Source organism: Colobus angolensis, unplaced genomic scaffold, assembly GCF_000951035.1.
Source record: "Colobus angolensis palliatus isolate OR3802 unplaced genomic scaffold, Cang.pa_1.0 Scaffold24, whole genome shotgun sequence".
In the NCBI taxonomy this organism is placed as follows: Eukaryota; Metazoa; Chordata; class Mammalia; order Primates; family Cercopithecidae; genus Colobus; species Colobus angolensis.
In genome coordinates, this window is record NW_012115599.1 from 2,917,275 (window position 1) to 2,927,083 (window position 9,809).

Genomic DNA, 9,809 nt, shown 5'->3' on the forward strand with positions numbered 1-9,809 from the left:
AAGGGGAGAGAGGGAGGGGGAGGGGAGCGGTGGTCCCACTCCACCAGTAGTCTAGCTCTGCTCCAAGCCCGGCAGAGGGAGAATGGGGCGGCCTTGAAGAATGCCCTACAGCCCCTCCTAAAGTTGATCAATCTCTCCTCCCCTCCACCGTTCCCCTAGCCTACACACCTCCCCACTCCCTTGTTCCCACAGAAGCGCAGCCTCTGCGCTCCGGCCGATTCAGCAGGATCAATAACCAAAGTGCGCAAAGAAGGCGACCTCGGCGAGACCTAGCAGAGAAGAGGAGGTTGGCCTTGCTCGGGGGCTTGGCAGGGTGGGGTCGGTGGCGGTGCTGGAGGCGGGGGCACAGGCCTGGGCTCAGTGCGCCAGCCCCTAGATTTACACCCACACCTACACTCATGAACGCAGACGGGAGGACCCCCTCCCCTGGCCCTCATGGAAGATCAAGGGCGAGAGTGGGCGAATGAGGCTGGGAAAGTGAGGCGAGGAAACCGACTCACCCGCGTCCCCGGGGGAGACTGAACAGGCGCACAGGCAGACAGCCGGGTGCAGGCGCCCAGAGACTCGAGAGTAAGGCTGAGACCGTGGTAGGCGACAAAGTCCTGGTTTCTCCGCAGGTCTGAGGCCGTCACAGGGGACCGCACCACGAGACAGGGATAGAAGGTGGGGATTTCCTTGTTTCCCTCCGCGGAGCTATCCCCATGCTCTGTCGCTGTGTCGCTGTCCCGGGTCCGGCCTTCTCCGAGTCTGCGGAGAGGTAAAGGGCGGAGGTGAGCAAGGTTGGAAGTGAAGCAGGGTCAGGCTGTGAGGAGTTGAGCAGCTGGGGTCCCGGGGTTCAGCCCCCCCGAGGCGTGCGGATCCCCAGCATTTACTGAAGAGGCCGGCGCTCGCCCGAGCCTAGTGTCTCTCTCAACGCACTGGGAGGGGACTTTCTTTGACTCAGAAGGGGACCTGGACGAGAGATTGAGAACGAAGGTGTGTGTGCAAATGTGTGCACGCGCAACAAGGCCTGTGACCCTTCCCCTAAAGCACTACAATCTCAGACTTTCCTTCGTTTTTTTGACCTGCTGGCGTGAGCAGGGTGCTTCGGTCTGTCCAATAATCTGGTTAAGGGGGTCTGTGAGAGCGGGTGTGGATATGCCCGTGAAAGTGGCTGTAGCATGGCTGCATGTGTCCCTGGTGCAGCCTCCATTATCCCTGTGAGTGGGAAAGCAGGTATATGAGTGTGTGCGTGTGTCAGTACCATAGTGCGTGTACAGTGTTCATGTGAATGGTTGCGTGTTTCCGATGCCAGATACTCCCGGCAGAAGGTGAGGTTGCAGGGGGACACATACCAATTATTTAATTGAATAATTAACAACTACTCCACTTAGGATATGGAACCTAGGGAAAGGGGAGGGTAAAAAAGGGCAGGTCGGGAGGTCTTGCTGGTAATAAAGAAGGGAGGGAGAAAGGAAGAAAAGAAGGAAGGAAGGAGGGAAGGAAGGAAGGAAGGAAGGAAGGAAGGAAGGAAGGAAGGAGGGAAGGAAGGAAGGGGAAATGCAGCCACAAAGTGATTTGGGTGGGTGGCAGGAAAGGTGGGATTGAGCCCAAGGCTTAAGTCAGGGTGTTCAGAGGGAGAGCAGCGTGGACTACCTGTAGGCGCTGAGAGTTTGTGGGCCTGGGGCATAGCACTGTAGGTATGTGTATGTATGTAGGAGGAAGGAGTGAGAAAGAGGTTTCAGGAGGGTCCTGGGGAAAGTGTGACCCAGTGGAACTGAGCTCCGCTGAAGGAATCCATGTTGCCCGTGTGCCTTGAGCTCTGCACTGTTCCTCCTGGCCTGGCCTGGCCGTAGCAGTGGCAGTGAACTCCTTAATGACAGCCATGCAGGTCAGACCCTCTCCCTCTCCATCCGCCAAGCTTCCCAAAAGTCTTGTCTCTCACCCAGCCACCACCTCTACTCTGCACTTCAGCTTTTTGCCTCTCTGGCTCTCTCAGGTTTATTTTTATTACTTGAGTAAGATGCATCTAATATACAAAAATTATAAACAGAAATATAAGCAAACACTAGGCTTGCCTGGACACTGCACCCCTACCCCCATCTCTAGCGGTTCTGCTTGCTGCAGATGAGGCCCCGGTTTCCGTGCAGACAAAAATGGAAAAGCAGCACTTGCTGGACCGTGCCAGGCTTCGTTTGTTGTCATCATTTTAATTTTTCATTTCACAAATGGCATCTTGCCATGCCAGTAACTCGAGTCTCAGTCCTGGAGTCCTCTTCCAGTGCCTATGGATGAGGTCCTGGGTGTGAGCACACTCCTGGGAGAGGTCGGAGGCCTCTTATAGAGTCCTCTGGAGCCTGGACTCTGGACGTTCTGGCAGCTTTCCCTTCCCTGTCTGCTCCTGGGAGCCTTGCAGGGAGCACCGGCCGGCTCCAAGCCAGCTAGGTATCGACTCTTGGGTGTTCCAGTCTTCTCCTTTCTCTTGCACCCTTTATTCTTCCTTTCTCACGTTCTCTCTTGGAGGTATAAGATTCGGCCTCCCTCAGGAATCCTGGGTGTCTCTTGTGGGCAGGACTGGGCAGTGGGGCCCCAGCCCCAGTGCACGTGCACGCGGGGATGGAGTGAGGAAGTCAGGGCTTCTGTGCCCCGAGGCGCCAGGGTGTGTATAGAGGAGCAGTGGAGATGAGGACTGGGTCTCCTCACTGAGCCCTTCCCTGACCCAGTCAGACCCCTTTCAAGCCGAGCTGGGAGCCTGGCCATCCGCAGGAACAGAGGTTCTTGAACCCCAGGCTGCCTGGCCCCCAGTGCCTCCCTAAGCTCGCTGCCTGGGCGATCTAATTCCCCACCAAGAAAGCACTTTGTGCGGGAGCCACTAGGCTCCCACCCGCGTCCTCCCCTTCCTAGAGACAGAAGACATCTTGCTTCGCGAGGTCCCGCGGGTCCTTGGTGAGGAAAGCTGGGCCACCTGTGCCTGGGTACAGACGCATGGTGAGGGTGTACTGGGGGATGTAGGGGTGTGGCACTGCCCCTTCAGAGTATGTGCGTAGGTTGGGGAACAAAGCGTGCCTACGCTGAGTGCCTGCCTGGCTCTAGAGGAAACTTCCTGCCCAGTGCAAGACGGACCCAGAGCTTGGAGGCGTGGCGAGTCCGCCTGGCGCGAATTCACTGGGATCAGGGATTCCCCATTCGCGACTGGGACCTGAGCGCCGGTGTCCCGGGCCTGCTGCTCTCCTCTTCACCTTCAGTCTGCCCCTGCGGCCTCACTGTGATCTCAACCCGCCAAGACCCCAGGGGCCCAGAGAATTTCTTCCGACTCTTTACTTCCTCTCTTTTTTGGTAAGGCGATTGAGAAACTGAACCTAAGGGAGTTGGAAGGGTAATGCCAGACGGTGGTGGGAGGGCAGTAGTGGTTCAGGTCCTTCATTCTCAGTGGGAGAAATGGGAAGACCGTTGGCAGGGAGGGGCACTCCTGCTCCCAGCTCCCCTTAGAGACCCTTTAGAACTGGGATCCCCTGGGGCTTCTCCAAAGCCGGGCTGGAGTCGGGGAAAGAGGCCATCCTCTCTGGATTCAGCCTTGCTCAGCATCCTCTGCCACCCTCCAATTCCTGCCGCCTTTTCGGGGCTTGGGCCCGTTCCGGTCATTCCCCGTGGACCCTCCAGCCTGCACCACACACCTTCTCGCCTTTCGGCCACTCAGCAGGAGGGACGGATCTCCCGAGCCTTCGTGGCACTAAGAACTGGATCCCCGGTGCCTGTGGATAAATACACTCCCCTGCCCCCTACCCCCAACACCACGACCCACAGCAGCCCTCTCTAGGGTCGGCAATGTGAGGCCTGTGCTGGCTGCTAGGGGAGCGAAGGGATGCATGTGGGCGGGTGGAATTCGTAGGCCAGGTTCCCCCAGACACTACCCGGTACCTCCCTGCGAAGCCGTTCTGTCCTTCACTGCCAGCGCTCTGCAGCTCTGGCAGAGCCTTCAGTATCCGGCTCAGGTGCTCAGAACCTGTCCAGCATTCTGTCTTCTTTCGTATCCTTGGGGATGCTCTGGCCGGTGCACCAGGCCGGCTCTCCAGGCCTGCACTCTGTCCTGCTCAGTCTGGCTACTTAGGGTGCGCTTCCCTCTAGCTGAGGTTGGGGCCTGGCCTCTCTCCCGCGGTGCGCAGTCATGGGTGCCTTCCGGGGCTCCCCCTGCTTCTTTTCTGTCCTCCCCTTTGACCCTCTCTGCCTCTACCACCCCTTTAACTCTCTCAGCTAGCGCATCCCCGCAGCCATTTCAGGCCCAGAGCCCCAGAGGCTCAGGCAGCCTGGGTTCCTCAGCTCTGCTCTGACAACTTTCTTTTTGGGTCTCGCCCTCCTCTCTCCTCTCTAGTTTTGGGGCCCACCTTAAGGTCCCTGGGAAATCCTCTGCGGCACTTGCCCTCCTCCCAAAAAATCCAGTCTCCAGGCCTGCCATTCTGCTCAGCCATCATGCAGGAATGGGAGTTCTTTTGCAGCTAAAGAGAGCTGGGAACTTGGGATGAGCAGAGAGGAACAATCCTCACAGAAACTACTCAGGGAGTAGTTTCTTTTTCTGAGTTGGCAGAAAGCCTCTGCACCCCACTTCCTTCTCCAGCCCCCTGTCTGTGCCCCACCTCTAGTGCCTGGGATCCTGACCTCTGCACCAGCCTGTTTGGGAGGGGCTCACTAACTCACCCACTGCTAGGGAAGGATTGACATTTTAAGATGTGATCATATTGGATTTTGGTATTTTTACAATGAGCATTGTTATTTTTATAAAACAATAAAAATATATTTATTTCTGAGAAAAGTAGCAGTGCTGAAAGTGAAGGAGGTAGCTTCAACAGTAAGACCATAGGCAGGTCCTTGGGGTGTCGAGAGAGGTGGGGGAGCTCCTCAAATTTCATTGTGTAGGCCCCTCCTGGATCACTGGCCCCTGCAGGCTCAGTCACGGCTCATTTCAGACAACACAAAATGACTGTGGCACGTCTGTGCTGGATGCCAGTGTTGCCCTCTGGGGTTTATGCAGGAGAAGGACCCTTGGGTTGTAGGGGACTCTCTATGAGCATGGGTGAGAGGTTACCCCTGAGTGGGGAACAGGGAACCCAGATTTGCTGTGCTGAACCTGCCTGGTTCAGGGTGAGAAGCCAAAGACTCCAGCCACTGCACCACCTCTGGACCTACCACCTGTCCAACCTGGCGTTTACCTTCGCTGGCCTAGGCCCACAAGGTCTTCAGTTGGCTTTGTGTGCTCTGGGTTGCAGGACAGTAGCTTTAACTGCTGCTGAATCCTTCCCTCTGCCACCTCAGTGTGGGTTTCTGGGCCTAAGACACCTCCAGGGCACAGCACAGAGCCCCCTAAGGCAGCACTTACCTACTTTGCCTCTCTTTGCTCCATCTTCTCTGCCGCAGCAGAGATTCCAGCCAAGCTGTGGGAGCTCTAGAGCCTGTCAAGATCTGCTGCCTGTGTGCCAGGCCCGAAGCAAGGTGCTGGCAACTTTCCTGATCTGCTGAGTCCCAGGGCCTAACCAGGAGGGCTTCCCCCAGGGAGGCTGTGGGTCTAGGCTGGGCTGTAAAGAAGGCCACACTAGAGTGACCATTGCTAACATGTCAGACCTGAGGAGGTCCTCTAGGTACCTAACCAGGCAAATACATATTAGGCAGTACTGCCTTGGCTGTGACCTTGGCCCAGGGCCGGGAAGGCTTAAGGAAGGAGGCAAACTGGAGTTCTCAACACTTGCCACATATTAAATCAACCAGACAACTGAAAATGGCTGGTGCTCAGCTAAAGACTAAATGGCTCCTTAGTGGTTCCTAGTGGCTATCCATATATTTAAAAGGCTTCCAGGTGAAGCCTGGTTGGGAACCACCTGAATTTGGACAAGGGCTGGGGAAGCTGGCACTTTGCTGGAGCAAAGGCCAGTGGTGATCAGCATGCTCTGGTTCAGGAAATGAGAAATGGTCAGGTCTCTGGGTGGGGTCAGGGAGGGGGCAAGCCAGGGGTAGTGGGGTCTGGGAGGTGGGGGAAGTTTTGTGGGAGGAGGTTCATTCGGGGATGGTTGAACAGACCCGGGCAGAACATGACTGGACCCAACCTCCAGGTGTCCAACTTAATCTGAAAAGACCTGTCCATCCACAGGACTCAGGATTCTCCAGGGCTGCCCAAGAGCAGGGAGAGGATGGCTGGGCCAGAATAGGGAGAGAGGTCCCAGTCGGCAGCCAATGGAGACCAGTGTCCCCAGGTTCTGGAAGGGAGGCTTTCGGACTCCTGACTTGGTAATCTTCTCCAGATTGATCCCGGACTAGTTGGCTTCTTCCTTCTTCTCCCCGGTAGTTCTCTGTGACTCTTCCTCCTCCTCCCCTTTCACCTGATGATTTGGTCACCTCTCCCTCCCTTTGCTTCCATTTCTCCTTCTTTTCTTCAGCCTTCCTTTCTCCCCTCAGCCACCCCTTCCCTGGGCAGTTCTGTCCTTCCTGTCCCTTGAGTTTTCAAGGCAGTTTCCCTAGTATCCTCCTCACCAACACTCTCTCCTTCCTCCATCTCCCTTTTCCTTGCTTCCTTATTTCCCCTCTTCTCTTCTGCCCTCTCCCTGTAGGGGTAGGAGTGCCCTCTTTCACTTGTCCATGTTAGGCAAATACAATCCCACTAGGTGTAGAGTTGAAATGAAAAAAAGAAATGCAAGAGACTTGAGACAATCTTCCAAAACTTTTTCTTCTTTCTTAACAAATTAAATCCCTTCACTCGCACTACTCTGATTTTATCTACATCATCCTCCAAATTCGCTCGATCCTTCATCTGTTTTCTAACATGGAATACACTGGCTAGTGCTGGAAGTTGTGCTAGACTCATAATTTCATGAAATACTCACAAGACTATTTAGGGTAGGGACTCAGTTGTCTCAATTTGCAGAAGAGGATACTGAGACCAAGGTCACATAGTTGGTTCGTGTGGGACCCCAAGGGCCCTGCCAAGGCAAAAATTTCTTCCCCTCCCTCCAACTTCACTCTGTGAAGGGGGCTGTCTCCCAGTCTAAGAGGTTCTTGGTAGGCTGGATCCAGGCTCCTGGCACAGCACAGGAGGGGCCTCTTGAATTGAGGGGCAGTGTCATTCACTGCAGGGGAGCTGTGACCTCTACAGAGACTGAAGGAAACTTGGACTGCAAGGACATGGACACTTGCAGGGCAGAGCCTGGATCTACCTTGGCTGGGTGGTGGCCTTATATCCTCGAACTATGTGTGTATGCTGTATTGACTTCTGTGTTTTGGTAATAGCTTTATTGAGATGTAATTCACATATCATATAATTCACCCATTTAAAGTGTATAATTCAATGGTTTTCTCGTGTATTTACAGATATGTGCAACCATCACCACTGTCAATTTTAGAACATTTTCATCACCTCAAAAAGAAATCTGGATCTCCCAGCCTTCTATCTCCTCAAACCCCCAGCCCTAAGCAAGCACTAATCTACTCTCTGTCTCTATGGCTTTCCCTATTCCAGATATTTCATATAAATGGAATCATTACCTGTGGCTTTTGTGCCTAGCGTCTTTTATTAGCATACTGTTTCAAATTTCATCCATGTTGTAGTGTGTATCAGTACTTCATTTCTTTTTCTGACTGAAGAATATTTCATTGTATGATTAGTTCACTTTTTGTCTATCCATTCATTATTGACGGAAATTTGGATTATTTCTACCTTTTGTGTGAGCATGCCTGTGACTCCCAAACTGGTTTTCAGCCTGCAGGTCAGCAGCTTGACCAGAAGAGTGGGGAGGTTTCCTGGGAACAGCTAGATGAGCCCGGCAAGGCTTGGGAAAGGCCACTGATGGCTATGGGTCCCCAGCTAACCAGTCACCTTCTGGAAGCATTCTTTCTGGTTTTGTCCAATGGGGAAGAGCCACCTGGACTGCAGCATTGTAGGAATACAGTCTCTGAGGCAATGATTCAGAGTCGTGGCTCCTGGCTAGGTTGGGTTCAAATCCTGGCTCTACCACTTAACCAGTTGCTAACAGGCTGCTGAACCTCTCTATGCTTCAGTGTTCTCATCCATCAAGTGGGAGTAATATTAGTATCAACCTCTGGAACTGTTAAGAGGAGTAAATTAATATATTTAGAGCACTTTACCCAGTGCACTTTACCTGGCACTCTGTGGGTGCCGAAGGAAAGATTTAAGCTTGTGTCATTTAAGGCTTAAAGCCAAGAATACACTGTAGCCCTAATTGGTCCCTCTCCTCCTCCTGCCAGGGTGAATGAAGAAATGAGGAGGTTAGCCATGCCCAATGGAGCAGCGGGAGACTGTCTGGCATGCGGGTTGTGAACCCAGATTCCAGGGCCCTCCACATTGACTACCTTAGTGCCTGTCCCAGGTGGTGGGTGCAGGAGAAATGAAACTGGCTGCCGAGGCTGAGGACAGCAATTCTCCTCCCAGTTTGGTTCAACTTTCTGCTTCCCAAAAGTGGTCATTGGGTTCAGAGGACAGTGTACTGTGAGGCCCGGGCTGGAACCCTGTCTTCCTTCATCTAACTCAGCCCTGGCACAGACATTGGGGAGCATTCTGAGTTTATCATTCCGCTCTCACACCCAAAGCCAGATCCTGCATTTTTCCCAACCTGAGAACCCCAGCCTATCCATCAGCCTTTCCTGAGGCTCAGGAAAGAACAATTCAGGGAAGGAACAGCAACTCGAGCCCAAGAAAGATCTGAGTCCTCTGGCACAGAGACAAAGGGAGATTGTAATGGCTGTGGCTGTGTGTGTGTGTGTGTGTGTGTGTGTGTGTGTGTGTGTGTGGCAGGGTGGGGGGACACACGGGAGGGGGCAGGCATCATTTCTCAGGCATTTCTCATGAGGTGCTCCTGGAAAGCTCAGGGTGCAGCTGGGATCATTGGGACTGCTCCCTGGGCTGTCTTTGCGGAAGGGCCTGGAGGCCAGCATGGGTGGCCTTTATATCCTTTGATACCTTTTGAATTTGTGGTGTGTTAAAAGTCAAACGAATCCAGTAAAACACAAGTTTAGAATGGGCTTGAAGCATTTTGTTCCTGTGTTTCCATCAAGGGCAGTGGCTCACCTTTCCTTCCTGACTGTGCCTCAGAGAGCTTGCCTACAGTGACTTACCACTTAGGCAGGCCTCCTTTTTGTCTTTGCCACTAGTCACTACAAAGTAGGCAGGTCTCCTTTTCATCTTTTTGTCCTTTTTGTCTTTGCCATGCCTTCTGTGCAAGCCAGAACACTGTACATTCAAGGTCACTAACCACCTGTCTCCCATATCCCCAGTGCTGGGAAAACCTCAGATTTGGGGCCCTGTTGCCTCAAGCAATAATCATTTACGATCAGTGATCCGTGTCACCTGCAAGCGGGTTCCAGACTGAGCTTGGCAATCAGAAGCCAGGCATCTCTGGCACCTCTTCCTAGGTCACCCTCTGTCTGAAGTTTCCCCTTCACCATGTGAGCCAGAGTCCCTGCTCTCAGGCTCAGGTGGATCCCAACACAAGCACCCAAGGCCGGTCTGCTGAATGGCCTGTTGTCCATGGTGAATAGGAGAGGTTACCCAGGACTGGGTCTCTAGGAGCCACCGGCCTGGTGGGAACAGGCTAGAGGAATTCTCTATCTCTTAGCCCTGGGAGAGGACTTTCTTTTTTTTTTTTTCTTGAGACGGAGTCTCGCTCTGTAGCCCAGGCTGGAGTGCAGTGGCCGGATCACAGCTCACTGCAAGCTCCGCCTCCCGGGTTTATGACATTCTCCTGCCTCAGCGTCCCGAGTAAGCTGGGACTACAGGCGCCCGCCACCTCGCCCAGCTAGTTTTTTGTATTTTTTAGTAGAGACGGGGTTTCACC